The sequence below is a fragment of the Prionailurus viverrinus genome, chromosome B3 (assembly GCF_022837055.1).
Source record: "Prionailurus viverrinus isolate Anna chromosome B3, UM_Priviv_1.0, whole genome shotgun sequence".
Classification (NCBI taxonomy): Eukaryota; Metazoa; Chordata; class Mammalia; order Carnivora; family Felidae; genus Prionailurus; species Prionailurus viverrinus.
The window spans coordinates 18,323,720-18,338,902 of record NC_062566.1 but is presented as its reverse complement, the minus strand read 5'-3'; the positions used below and the strand labels follow the sequence as shown (position 1 = coordinate 18,338,902).

The window sequence follows — 15,183 nt, the reverse complement described above, 5'->3', positions numbered from 1 at the left end:
TTACCACAATGAGATCTCTGTTGCATGGTGGGGTCCACCAGATGTGCCCCGTTGAGACACATGACCAGGAGGCACAAAAGTAGTCAGCTCTGTCCCCGCATGTGCTCAAGCAAGAGTGGCCAGGGAAAACATAGAAATAAAGGTTCTGTGCATGGAATCCGGGGGCGTATGGTGACAAGGGGAACAGAGTTTGGAGGTCTACACAAAATTCTGGGAACCAAGTGTCCCTGGGGTGGCTCTGGGAAGTCTGATTGAGTATCGTCTCCGAGGTGGTTTCTATGATCTGCCAGGTGATGTTTTGGGGGGCATGGGGACTCTCAGCAGCATGAGCAGTGACAAGCAGAGCTAACAGAGTTACCAATATTAGGTGGGTCGAATGCGCTGTAGTTTGAGCTTGAGCGGGTTGTGTTGGTCCCGATTGATGGCCCATCGCATGACGAAGTCCTTCCGGATTGAGGAGGGGTCTGCGGGGTGAACGTGGGTGTGAACCCAGGTCGCGATGCCGTCTACTTTGAGAGTTGTGGGGGTTGTCAGCACCACTATGTGGGTCCCTTCCAGCATGGCTTGAGGGCCTCTCGGTGGTGCCTCTTGACATAGACCCAGTCTCCCGGCCTGTACTGATGAGGTGTTGGGGTCAGGCCAGCCTCGTAGATGGCACAGAGGCGTGGCCAAATGTCTTCGTGCACCCTCTGGAGCCCTCTCAAGGAAAGAAAAAGTTCTTGATCTTTAAACTCAGCAAGAAGTTCAGTTTGAAGGTTGGGAATAATAGGGGGTGGCCTGCCAAACATGATCTTGTAGGGAGTAAAACCCAAGGTATAAGGAGTGTTCCTAACCCGGTAAAGGGTGTACGGTAGGAGAGTCACCCAGTCCCTGCCAGTCTCCATGGTTAATTTGGTAAGGGTCTCTTTTAGGGTTCTATTCATTCTTTCTACCTGTCCTGAGCTCTGGCGCCTATAAGCACAATGTAATTTCCAGTTTGCCCCCACTGCCTTGGCTACTGCCTGCGTTACCTGCGGGATAAAAGCTGGTCCATTGTCTGATCCTATCATGGCAGGAAACCCATACCTGGGTAAGATGTCTTCCAGTAGCTTCTTAGCCACCGTCTGAGCCATACCATGATTGGTTGGGTATGCCTCCACCCAGCCAGAGAAGATGTCTGTAAATACTAAAAGATATTTATAACCATACTTTCCTGGTTTGACTTCAGTGAAGTCGACCTCCCATTGGGCTCCCGGTCTGGTGCCTCTGAGCCTGGTTCCTTTTTTATTTGATGTGGCTCTCACGTTGGTGAGTTGGCAGATCTTGCAGGCAGATACAACTTGCTCTATTTTGGTGTCCTGTTGGTGAATCTTGACTCCGGCATGTCGCATGTCGGATTAAGTCTTTTAATTTTCGGGCCCCCATGTGAGTAGACCGATGCATGCACTCTAATACTGAGACTCCGAGTCAGTCTGGCAGCACGAGCTCCTTGTTAGGAGTATACCACTATCCCTTTATCTCCTGGGCCATGGGGAGTTTCTTGATCTGCTGTAACTCCTCCTGGGAGTATTTGGGCTGATCTGGTAAAACTGGGTCTCCAGGGTCTGGTAGTTGTATGGTCATGGTGGGGACTGAAGTAAGGGCTACTGCCTTGGCTGCCTGGTCAGCTTTTTGATTACCTCTAGCTACCGGGTTATCAGCTTTCTGGTGCCCTTGGCAGTGGATAATGGCTAGCCTGGCAGGAAGCCATAAGGCCGTAAGCAGGTCAAGTATCTCCTGCTTATTTTTTATAGTCCATCCTTCTGCCATCAGTAACCCCCTCTCCTGATAAATTGCCCCATGAATATGAGCTGTGGCAAACGCATAACAGCTGTCTGTGTAGATGTTAAGCCATTTTCCAGCTCCCAGCGTCAGCACCTTGGTGAGGATTATGAGCTCTGCTCGCTGGGCTGACATTCTGGAGGGTAGAGCCTCCGCCCATATGGTGTTCGTTTCGGTGACCACCGCTGCACCTGCATACCTGTGTCCATCCCGCACAAAGCTGCTGCCATCAGAGAACCCAGTAGCCTCGGCATCGGGGAGGGGCCAGTCGGTCGGTCTGTCCAGAATCCATGTGCTTTCTCCAGTATTCCAACAGTCATGTAGTGGAGCACCTAGGTCGGGTCGGGCAGCAGGGTTGCAGGATTGAGGGCCGTACTGGGGTGGAACCGCACCCATGTAGGGTTGAGTAGGAGGCTCTGGTAATGAGTCATATGTGTGTTGCTCATCCATCTATCAGGAGGCAGTTTCAGGACCCCTTCAATGGCATGTGGGGTCGTGATCCAGATCTCCTGTCCTAGGGTCAGTTTGTCTGCATCCTTGACTAGGAGTGCTGTCGCTGCAATAATTCTTAGGCATGGCGGCCAGCCGGCAGTCACTGGGTCTAGCTTCTTGGACAGGTAAGCCACTGGGCGATTCCAGGGACCTAAGGCTTGAGTTAGAACCCCTTTTGCTATTCCCTTATGTTCATCTACAAAGAGGTGGAAGGGCTTCGTAATGTCTGGCAGGCCCAGGGCTGGGGCACTTAGGAGGGCCTTTTTTAACTGATTAAAGGCAGTTTCTTCTTTTTCAGCCCATTTAAATGTTTTCCCCTCTTTGGTAGCTTCATATAGGGGCCTGGTGATCTCAGCAAAACCCGGAACCCAGAGGCGGCAGTAGCCGGCTGATCCTAGGAATTCCCTTACTTCTCTTTGGGAGATGGGAGTAGGGATCTTTAGGACAGTTTTTTTTTCTGGCATCTGATAACCACCGCTGTCCTCCCTCCAGGATATATCCCAGGTAACTTACCCTCTCCCTGCATATCTGAGCCTTCTTCGCGGATGCCCGGTACCCTAAGGCCCCCAGGGTAGCAAGCATGTCCTGGGTCCCTCGCTCACAGTCTTTGGCCATGTCAGCAGCAATCAGGAGGTCATCTATGTACTGTAGGAGGGTGAGGCCAGGGTGCTCCCTTCTGTACTCACCCAGGTCCTCGTGTAGTGCCTCGTCGAAGATGGTGGGTGAATTTTTGAATCCCTGAGGTAGCCGTGTCCAGGTGAGTTGCCCACTGTAGCCCTCCTCCAGATCATGCCACTCGAAGGTGAACAAGGGTTGGCTCTGGGGTGCCAGCGGCAGACTGAAGAAGGCGTCCTTTAAATCTAGTACAGTATACCAGACCCTGGAGGGCGCCAAGGAACTCAAGAGAGTATATGGGTTGGGAACAGTTGGGTGTATGTCCGTGACCCTCTTATTTACTTCCCGGCGGTCTTGTACCAGTCAGTAGTCATTTGTGTGAGGCTTTTTGACCAGCAGTAGGGGGGTGTTCTAGGAAGACTGGCAAGGAACTAGTACCCCTAGACTTTGTAGTCTCTGGATGTGTGGCTGGATCCCCTTCCGGGCCTCCTGAGACATGGGGTATTGTTTGATCCTTACCGGACTCTCTCCTGGCTTGAGCTCTACCAGGACCAGGGTTCTGTGAGTGGCTAGTCCTATCCCCCCCTTCCCCCCCCCGTTTCTGCCCAAACCGAGGGGAATTCTTGTAGCCATTTGTCTATATTATCCTCTTTCGGGAGCGCCTCCTGGTGGAGGCGGTATTCATCCTCCAGTTTCATGGTCAGGACCTGGATGGGGTGGCCCTTGTCATCGGTGACCTGAGGCCCCCCTTGTCTGAAAGCTATCTGAGCTCCAATCTTGGTCAGTAAGTCCCATCCTAACAGCAGGTAGGGGTATTCTGATATTACCATAAAGGAGCGGGATACCCGGCCCAGCCCCAAATCTACCTTTCTTCGGGTAGTCCATGAATACTGGCTCATACCAGTTGCCCCTTGTACCCAGGACTTCTTGCTGGCTAGTTTTCCTTGTGGAGTGCGGAGGACCGAATGTTGCACTCCGGTGTCGACGAGGAAGTCAACAGGGGTCCCTCCACTTTAAGTGTTACCCTGGGCTCGGGGAGAAGGTCTGAACCCCAACTCCCCTAATCACTCAGTTCATCTAACTCTAGGAATTTTACTCTATCAGTCTTGCTTCCCTTCCCACTGGCCTTTTTCGGACAATCTCGGGCCCAATGCCCTATCTCCTTGCAGTATGTGCACTGATCTTTCTGCAGCCTCTGCTTCCCCCCCCCCCCCCCGCCTTGGTGGTTCCTTTACCTTTTCTTGCGTCATCCGCCAGCTGCCAGAGATGGCTGTCTTGTTCCTCAGGGGAGTCAGCAGTGGTAGCTAGTAGTATTCTGGCCAGGTCTCGAGTCTGCTTACTGCTGGCAGCTGCCATGGCGCGAGCCTGCTTGTCCTCAGGAGGCTCCCAGTTATTATATACCTTTTTGGCTACCACCAGTAAGCCCTGCAGAATTTTATCTCCTAGTCTATCTATTCTCTGCAATTTTCTCCTAATGTCTATGGCCAATTCGTTTACAAAGGCCATGATAACAGCTGCCTTGCTTTCCAGAACCTCTGGATCCATGAGGGTACAGGTACGGAATGCCTCCATGATCCGTTCTAAAAAGGCAGCCAGAGATTCATCTTTTTCCTGTTGCACATTTCCTACCTGGCCAAATTGGTTGGCTTCCTAGCAACCATTCGCAGTCCCCCCATTAGAGTCTGGAGGTAGACCCGGAGCCTCTCCTTACCTTCTGCCATGTTGAAATCCCACTGGGGCCGAGTTAAGGGAAAGGAGGCATCTATCTGAGCCTGGTTGGTGGTGGGATTCCCGTCTGCACCTGGAACTATTTTTGGGCCTCATTGAGGATTCTTTCTCTTTCCTCAGTCATGAACAGGACCTGCAAAAGCTGCTGGCAATCGTGCCACGTGGGCTGATGAGTAAAAAGAACAGAGTCTAATAAATCAATAAGCTTTGCCAGTTTCTCAGAATACTTAGGATTCTGAGCTTTCCAATTGTAGAGGTCACTAGTGGCGAAAGGCCAATAGTGATGGGCTGATTCCCCTCCGCGTCTGGGGGTCCGGTGGCTCGCAGGGGCAGAATAGTGGAGTCAGAGGTGGAGGCGGATTGCTCCCTCTGAGCCCTTTGTCTGGTAAAGGGCAGGCTTCCCACTGGAGCGTTTCCGCCTCCCACACTCGGAACAGCGTCTGCCTCCCCCGGAGGGGGAGGATGGTATTCTTCTGGCATCCGAGGGAGATTATACGGGGGAGGAAAAATGAATTTTTCTTCAATCCCCCCCCGTAGGACAGGGTAGAGGGGTGTTGAAGGCTGGTAAGACTTTTCTTGTTCTCCTTCTTCTCTGTCCCCTGAAAAGCAAGAATGCATTTTGGCTCCGGAGGGCGTGGGGCTAGGAAGGGCTTAAGCCAAGAGGGTGGGTCTTCTAAAAGGTCCTGCCAAGTGATAATGTAAGGGAGCTGATCAGGATGGCCCATCTTAGGCCGAGAGATGATACCCCTGACTCGGTGGATGGTAAGGAGTTCGAAGGTCCTCTCTGGTGGCCATCCAACATTGAAAGCTGGCCACTCGCTAGAACAAAACACCTGCCACCGACCCTTTCAGATTTCCACACTGAGGTTGTTAGTTCTTCCCCTGACATCCTTAAAGTGATCAATCATAATACTTAGAGGAGTAGTCTGAGTCTGTCCCATAATGTCCGTCCAGTAAGTCCACAGAACAAAACAGAGAAACACAGAAACAAACAGAGGGCCCCTAGAAACAGTCTTCCAACTCCGTGGAAGCAAAATTGAAAGCTAGATGATGGGCTCACACTGACCCGAGGGAGCGACCCATCTCATGTCAAACATTTGAGGGGAATCCACGTCCCTCCAGAAGGGAGGATCAGAACGTCTTCCCAAACTCCCGGCCCGTGGTCCTCCAGTGCGTCCACTTAGACTGTGCTGGGCACTACCAGAATATCATAAATGAGCTCACACAGAAAAGACGGAATGAACATACACTAACCGTGGCTAGTCAGGCTGTCTGGGTCGGGGGTCCCTCGGGGGTCTTGGGGATCCCAGGACAAGCCCCCAAATGTTATGCCCAGAATTCACGATCCCCAAAGACCACCAGGGAGCTGAGTCCAATGCAAAAGCAAAGAGCCTTTATTCGAGCTAGCTCGAGCTCAATCCCCTACCTGCACCGAGGGAGAGGTGAGATGCCAAAGAGAGCAGCGAGTTTCAAAAGCACAAAGGTTTTATAGGGGTCTAGGGGCAGTTGGTGAGGTAATGGCTGTGGCCTTAGCCGATTGGCTGGGGAAGGGTCGTGGCCTCAGCCGATTGGCTGGGGAAGGGTCGGAGTCCCATTAGGCAGGTTGCCGGGTGTGTTTTGATCAGGAAGTTTGAGCGGTGAGTGGGAGGTTACTCAAGGGGAGGAGGCGTGGTCTGAGGTTTCTGTGATTTTCCCGGAAAGGGGGCATGTCGGGGACATAGTCACTCAAGGTGGAGGACACAGAACAAGATGGAGTCAGCCGGCGTAGGTCCGCTCTTTCAGGGTCTTGGGTGAGTTCCTTAACCTTGTAATAATTCACTGGCTTGATTATTGCTGGGAATGGCCAGCAAACACTGAAACAGTGGATAAAAGATTATTCCACACTTTGCTACGAAAGAGAGGAGAAGGCATGGGGGTCAACGTTTGCAGATGAAGAAGACCCATTAGCCTCACTCATGTTCTCACTTATTGCACTGCTGGGCCAGTCACAAATCTCAGTTGGCTTGTTGTGTGCAGAGGGCATATAACTTTTTAGGCATGCAAAAATAAAGGGTGTATGACTTAAAGGTGAGCAATTACAAGAAACTAATCAAATCAGAGCCAAAGGCAAGTGTCTATATGTCCTATTGTTTTGCTAAACTTGTACACAATGTATCGATAACCGAGTTCCCCAAGGACTGCAGAAACTTCTGGGAGGGCTGACCCCTGGGCATTCTGCAATCAGGGCAGTTACAAGCCTCTGACATTCCAAGAGACCCAAGCCCCTCCCAAGCTTAAATGTAGCCCATCAGAAATTTCTGTGTTACATTTTAGCTAGCCAAGCATTGTGTATAAGCTTGTCATCCTCAGTAATAACCCCAACAGATGATAACATCTTTCATGCCCTCCAAAAGGCATAGACCATGTGGTCCCTGCTGCCCAAGCTGATAATTCAAATAGGGGTATATTTGAGGTACTTCCATCATTCCTATTGGATAGGCTAGGAAGCATGAAGGGCATCTGCAAGGTTCGTGCTTCTGCCAGGATGTGGAATTGCTCCTCTGTGTTGGCAGCAATGAAAGAGATTGACCATAAGCTCCTTCCAGGTTAATTCAAAAGACTGAGTCAGGTTCCTGAATTCCTAGTACATTTGCTGGGATCCTCAGAAAGCTGGCATAATTGCTCACGGCACTCCCTGAAATCTGACATTGAAAAGGGAACATATACTCTTGTGGTCCCCTGAGGTCCACCCAAAACTCCATGTAGGGGGAAGAAGAGGTCTTTCTCTTGGCATGAATCTGGTAAAGGAGAATAGATTGGTTGATGTGGTTGATGTGAGTAGTTGCTTCTGATGGAGCTGATGGATCTGGGGTGTCACTCTTGGTCTTGGGTTGTTCCTTGTGGGGAGCAACTGTGAGAATTCCTTTCTTGGGATCAATTTCTAAATGACCCCTCCTCACTGTGCATGTTTTATACTTGTTAGTGTCATCCCTGAGGACCATAAAGGCCTGGTCATAAGTGATTTCTACCCATTTTTCTAGTTGCTTACAGAAAAGATCACGTTGCAATATAGTGTCATAGTTAAGACTACCATTTTCCAGCCAGATTTCCCCATTCCCTAGCTTATACTGAAGCCAAACAGTGTTACAAAAGAAGATAAGAATTTTCCATGTTAGGCTTTTTAATCAGAGCTGATCCTAGTATGTCAAAATGTATCCCGGGAGTCTTTGGGGATAGAGGTGGAAATTCCCATTGTCTTCAGGGAGAGAGTTGACTTCTGTAATGAGAAAAGGAGCAAGTGAATAAGGGCTCCAATTAATAGAAGACTTGAGTTCTATTCTTCCAAAGAGAGTTATCTCTCTATCATTAACTTGGTAGGATCTCAGGTGGGATCTCTTTCAGAGAGTTCCGATGATGAGTGGACCATGGCTGTCCTTAACCTGCTGTCCATACATCACCCTGTAATCACAGCTGTGGTTAGCATGCTGTGTGATGGCCCTGCCAGTCCTGGAATACCAAAGCCTGTGCTTTATCTTAACACCTTATGGCCCTGAGAGAAGAAGGCTTCCTGAAGACCTCAGTATAGATGATGCTAAAAATTATCCCTGACATGCTGGGGTAAATCCCTCAGGAATGGCATCATCATGACTCTAAGATCTCTGAATGTCCCATTCTCCTTGTTCTGATCAGGTGTTCAACAATTGGTGGCAAACAACTGCCACCAAAAGGCAGGGGTATTTTTGATTGTTTAAATATTTCTTACTTGTCTATAGTATCTGTTGATCTCTCCCACTTTGCAGTCAGTTCTGGTGAAATTAACCTCTATCTTCCAATTCTCTCTTTATCCCTGAATTATTTGGGTTGCATTACACTTAATTAAGTGTCAACTAAGACAGACCCACAGGGATAAATCTCAATAAGTGGGGTCCTTTTCCAGGGAGTAAAACAGTTTATAGCCTGTTTTACATTATCTTACACAGATGCAACAGTCTGACTTGGTCCTCTTGCAAGACCTTTGTTATAGGTGGCAAAACATCTCACAGGTCTTAGTGCCCCACCTTCAACAAAGGATAGTTCAGAAAGGTATGAGAGGAAATGGCTGAAGCTAGACCCAGGGCTGGGGGCTGGGTGGTCAGAGTGTCCCATAACTAAGAGAGATTTTTGCAGAGATAGAGATAGACTGGGAATATCAAGAGTCACCTAGGGATCAATGTGATGGATCTCAGGGTGCTCTTTGTAAGCATCACTCATATGAATGGCCATGAATCACTCTTTTATGTGTCTCAGTTTCTCCTACTGGAAGTCTGAAATAAGCAGGGGGGCTTGGAGTACTGGAGTACTCAGAGTGTGTGTGCATGCCTGGGTCACCAGAAATTAATTACCATGAGAGGGAGTTCCCCATGGGACTAATGCACTTCTGGAGGAATGACCTTAGATACTTCCCCTGGGTTCTTAGTTGATCAAGAAAACCTTTCTGTGGGAAGGAACAGGTGCCCCTTATTCTTTAGGAGTGAAAATAAGTGTCCCATAAATACTAACAGACTACTACTGTTCCCAGTAGATCAGGAAGAGAGAGTAGAACAAAGAAAATATGGTTCCTAAGCAACTCTCAGCACAAGGGAGGCGAGAGTTGAAGACTCACCAACGAAGAGTGCTGCTCAATGTACGGTTATCTGGTCCTTTTGTGGTCACAAAAAAGATATTGCTGGGTGGACTGGGGAGACTCCCAGGCCCTGAGGTCTCCACCCAATCTGTCCCCTGGGACAGAGTATATACATATACACATACATATACGTATACATATACATATACATATGCATATGCACATACATGTATATGTATATGTATACATATATGTATATACATGTATACATTACACACACATATATATCACATCTATCTATCTATCATCTATATAATATAGATAATGAAGATGTGATATATCTATCTATATATCTATATCTCTATCTATCTATCTATATCTTACTATTTTCAATAACATGGATGGAGCTAGAGAGTATTATGACAAGCAAAATATATCAATCAGAGGAGCAACAAATACCACATGATCTCACTCATACACGAAATTTAAGAAAAAAGGAAATGAGCAAAGGGAGAGAGAGAGAGTTAAGACTCTTAACTATCGAGAATAAGTGGCTGGTTACCAGAAGGGAGGTTGGTGGGGTAATGGCTTAAATAGGTGATGCAGATTAAAGAGTGCACTTGTTGTACGGAACAACATATTGTTGTTGTATGGAACATACATACGGAAGTGTTGTATGGAAGTGTTGAATCACCATATTGTACACTTGAAACTAATATTACACTGTTTGTTAACTGGAATTAAAAACTTGAAAAAAAACCCAAAGATGTGGCACACACACACACACACATACACACACACACTGGAATATTAGTTATCCATAAAAATAATAAAATCTTTATACTTGCAATGACAAGGATAGAACTAGAGAGCATAATGCTAAATGAAATAAGTCAATCAGAGAAAGACAAATAACATACAATTTCACTCATATCTAGAATTTAAGAAACAAAGAAATGAGGGGTATCTGGGTGGCTCAGTCATTTAAGCATCTGACTCTTCATTTTGTCTCAAGTCATGATCTTACAGTTCATGGGATTGAGCCCAGCATTGGGCTCTGCACTGACAGTGTGTATCCTGCTTGGGATTCTCTCCCCCCCCACCTCTCTCTGCCCCTCCCCAGCTCGCCCTCTCTCTATGTCTCTCAAAATAAAGAAATAAACTTAAAAAAAGAGAAACAAATGAGACAAGGGTACTAGAGAGAGAGAGAGAGAGAGAGAGAGAGAGAGAAACCAAGAGACAGACTCTTAATTATAGAGAATAAACTGATCGTTACCAGAGGGGAGGGGGTGCAGGTTGAGTTAAATAGGTGATGGGGATTAAGGAGTACACTTATGTTGAGGACTGGGTGATTTATGGAAGTGTTGAATCACTATACTGTACACCTGAAACTAATAAAACACTGGCAGTTAACTGGATTTAAAATTAAAAAAAATAAAAATAGAGAGGATCTTTGGGTCACTATGGTCATAGAAGTAATAAACTCATTGGACCATGCCAAATTTGCCAATAAGAGATATCCAAATCTAATGTTTTCCATTCTCTGTGAGCCTTAGCAGGAATCGCTGTGATGGAAGGATGGGCTCAGTGGCAGGCAATAAATACCCAGGTAAGGGGAGAGTGAACCCTGGTACAAATATATGGCTCTACAGGATTTTCCTTCCTGTCATTAAAGCAAGAAGTTAATTAGGCTTTAACAGGACGCCTGAGGCCATCAAAAGGTCAGTCAAGTCCCATTATTAGGAAAGTTAGCGACCTGTGTTTGCCACATTCCACAAACAATCCTACAAAAAAGCCAGATGAAACTACCCAGGCCAATTCAAAGAAGGGCAGAAACCCTGACCAAGTAATGGAGAAAAGGAAAGAAACCTTGCTCTCAAAGTAATCCTCTCCTCAAATAATAATTGTTTTACCTCTGAGTTAACAACTGTAATACAAGATAGAAGACCCAAACCCCGGGCACAGCTCTCCCTTAAGTTCGCCTGCTCTCACATCTCTAAGTGTGCCCTCACTTTAATAAACTTTCTCACTTGCACTGCTCAACCATTGTCTGGTCCCTTCTTGAATTCTTTCTTGCCAGGAGACCACAATCTTCCAGTGAAGTCCCAGGGGGCAGATTGGGTGGAGAGCTCAGGGCCTGAGAGTCTCCCCAGTCCACCCAGCAATATCTTTTTTTGTGACCATAAGGGACCAGATAACTATATGTTGAGCAGCACTCTTCATTGGTGAGTCTTCAACTCTTTCTTCCCTTGTGTTGAAGATTTGCTTAGGAACCATACTTTCTTTGTTCTACTCTCTCTTCTGATCTACTGGGAACCAGGCTGGTAGCATTTATGAGAGACTGATTTTCACTTCTAAAGAACAAGGGACACTTGTTCCTTCCCACAGAAATGTCTTCTTGGGCAACTAAGAACCTAGGGGAAGTATCTATGGCCATTCCTCAAGAAGTGCTCTCAGCACTTGCAATGATATCAAGGGACAAGATGACCTTTTCTTCTATCTTGTAGGAGATAACAGACCTAAACAGATTAAAGATGATATAGTCTTCACCAAATTCATATCTGGAATTTAGTAATTCAAGGGCAATGACAGATGCATCTCCAATCACAGGAATTTTTCTTCCCACTTCTTTGAAGGTCACCACAAACTTGTCAGAGTGAGTCCTATGAAGTATATTGGTGATTTTACCACAAATTCCAACAAGTGTAACTTCTTTCTCAGCTGCTGTGAATGTGGCCACCTCAGTTTTCATCTGTTTAGGAACTGAGGAATGAATACTACCACAGAACCCTCAATCTGAGGACGTATCAATAAGAAGGTGTTTCTTCTTGTCTTCAGACACCTTAATATCAGCTTTTTCATAGAGGGCCAAAGATCCTACTTCAATACACTTGAGCTGGTTTTAGCTCCCTATCTGCTTGGGTATATGTTGCTGCTGGAATCATTTTCATAGACTTGGTAATTTTCTGGATGCTTTTGATTGACTTTAATTACCTGGCAGTGTTGCATCCACACAACTTCTGAAACAATGCTACGGGTACCAGTGACAGTCACAGCAAAAGTTTATTGCAATGAGGCAAGGCCGACCGATCGGGACAGACACTCTTAATCAGAATGCGGCCTCAAACAGCCTGGGTACAGAGTTTTTATAGCCAACCACCTCGTTTTATCATCACCTGGGAACAGAACAAAGAAATAGTTCCCAGATGGGGGTGGAAACAGTTCAGACCTTCTGCAGTTAAGCCACAACCAGTTGACCTCCTTGACCCTGCCTCCGGGCGCCACTTTTTTCAAAGTTCTCAATATGCCCTTGCCCCAATCCAATCAAACTCTAATCCAGTTGATTTTCCTTGAACTTTTGTCCCTTTGATTGATAGGACAAGGCTGTTATCTCTTAACCTATCATGTCAAAACAAAGCTGTTCTTTCTCAAGGCTACAGGTTAGCCCTACAATTTAACCCTACAGGCAGTACATTTTAAAGTTGCCATTTTGAACTTGGATCCATTGCATCTACACAGCCCAGGCCAATAGCCCAGTGATGCTCATCTGAGAGAACATGGTCGTACCAGACATGATGAAGGTCATTCAGATAGGCCTCTGTGGTTCTCTTTTTTAGTGGTGTTGTTATCTGCTTTTGGTATCAGGGCAATGCTGGACTCATAGAATGAATTTGGAAGTTTTCCTTTCTTTTATGTTTTTTTTTTTTTGTATTACTTTGAGAATAATGGCATTAACTTTCTTTAAATATTTGGTAGAAATAATCTGTAAAGCGATTTGGCTATGGGTTTTTGTTTCGTGGAAGTTTTTTGATTACTGATAGAATGTTTTTTGCAGGTTATGAGACTAAGTTTTCATTCTTTTCTTTTCTTTCTTTCTTTCTTTCTTTCTTTCTTTTTCTTCAATTTAGATACAAGTTAATTACCATATAGTGGAGCATTGGTTTCAGGAACAGAATTTAGTGATTCATCACTTACATATAATACCCTGTTCTCATCCCAAGTGCCATCTTTAATTCTCATCACCCATTTAGCCTATCCCCCCACCCATCTCCCTTTCATCAACCCTCAATGTCTTATGGCTTGTCCCTCTCTCTCTTTTTTTTTTTAAGTTTATTTATATATTTTTGACAGAGAGAAAGCGCATTGGGGAGGGGCAGAGAGAGGGAGATAGAGAATCCCAAGCAGACTCTGCTGTGCTGTCAGTGAAGAGCCAAATGTGGGCCTTGAACTCTGGAACCATGAAATCATGACCTGAGATGAAATCAAGAGTCAGACACTTAACTGACAGAGCCATCCAGGCACCCTTCCCTCTCTTTTTTTTTTTTTTTATCTTGATTTATTTTTCCTTCCCCTTCCCTATGTTCATCTGTTTTTTTTTTTTAAGTTCACTTATTTATTTTAATATATATAATGGAATATTACTCAGCCTCTTGGTATAGGCAAGTTGCTTGTGCTGGTCTTCTGGTGGAGGGCCTGCTGCATGGATTCTCAGGCTGATTTGTTTCAGTGGAAATGTGCCTCCAGGGTGCAGGGTGTGAGGTTTAGTGTAAGCAGCTCCAGCCTCCACTAGGTGGCGCTGTTTTGTTTCCTGAAGTTTTTCAGTGCTAGTGGGGAGGATGAACATGGAGGCCCGCCCCCTCCAGCTCTGGATAGTGGCCCCGCCCCGCCACTCTCTAGGAAATGGTCACAGAAGAGAAATCAATCACCCCTCTTGTATCCCCAGTTTTCATCAGAACACTGCATTCACCTTGCCTATGTCCAAGCTTTTTTTTTTATTTATCTCAGGTGCACTACTGAGTTTCAAAACTCCAAATTTTAGGGATTGCCTGGTGTGGATCCACTCTGTTCCTTTGGGGGAGGGTCTCAGCACGTTTTTGCCAGCCCATGTGAGGTAAGTGGTCACAGGACTGCCCAATAGCTCACGGTTTATGTCAAAAACAGAGCAGAAATCTGGCCCCCCTGTGGGCACCAGTAACCCACTCCTATGCTTGGAAACAGCATAGCACATTGGGGCCACCTGTCTTTCTTGTGATACAGGGGATCCTCAGACCACGCTGTCACTCCTGGGATTCCTCCCCACTTCTCCACCTGAGCACCTTTAAACTAGATACATCCCTTACTGTAGCTGACTTCTAAAAGTTCAGATTTTGTGCTCCACTGCTTATAATACTTTGTGGTAGCCTCCGTAAGCAGGCTTCCTCAATGACACCATACCTGCAGGTTTCTCTCCCACAAATCAACTCTCTACACCTCCTACTTTCCAGGAAATGCTCACCTTTTTACATGCAGACTTGCAGTTTTTGTTCTCTCAAACCTCTAATTGAGTTCTTTGGTGTTCAGAATGATTTGATAACAATCTAGCTGTGTTCAAGGGATGAGACAAACTTAGGATTTCCCTGCTTTTCTGTCATCTTAACTCCCCACCTCCCAGCCCTTCTGGCTTTTAAAGCCAAATGTTATAGGGATTGGTCTTCCACATGTGAGCTCCATGATTCAAGTGTCCATTTCTCTGCCTTCTTCACTCATAGCTAGCTCCTTCCCTCCTTCACACAGCACTCTTACACCTTTCTGACCTTCATAATGTTTCAGATGCAGATTCTTCTCTTATTTACTCCTGTAGTTCTGCCAGTCTTTGGATCACTCCTAAGGTTATTGACTTGAATGTGGATGATATCTAGTTGTAAATATGGGATGGGTTGTGCTCAGGTTTCTCCTACTCTGCCATCTTCGCAAGCTCAATCATCCTCTTATTTTTATTTTTATTTTTTTTGGTTTTATTTTTTTTCAATATATGAAATTTATTGTCAAATTGGTTTCCATACAACACCCAGTGCTCATCCCAAAAGGTGCCCTCCTCAATACCCATCACCCACCCTCCCTTCCCTCCCACCCCCCATCAACCCTCAGTTTGTTCTCAGTTTTTAAGAGTCTCTTATGCTTTGGCTCTCTCCCACTCTAACCTCTTT

At 46.3% G+C, this 15,183-nt stretch overlaps 2 pseudogenes; both read right to left on the bottom strand.

The window, feature by feature from the left end:
• Positions 1–3,581: 3,581 nt before the first annotated feature.
• Positions 3,582–5,253, bottom strand: LOC125168021 (uncharacterized; annotated as a pseudogene).
• Positions 5,254–11,657: 6,404 nt separating this feature from the next.
• On the bottom strand, positions 11,658–12,201 carry LOC125168020 (ATP synthase subunit gamma, mitochondrial-like; annotated as a pseudogene).
• Positions 12,202–15,183: the final 2,982 nt, after the last annotated feature.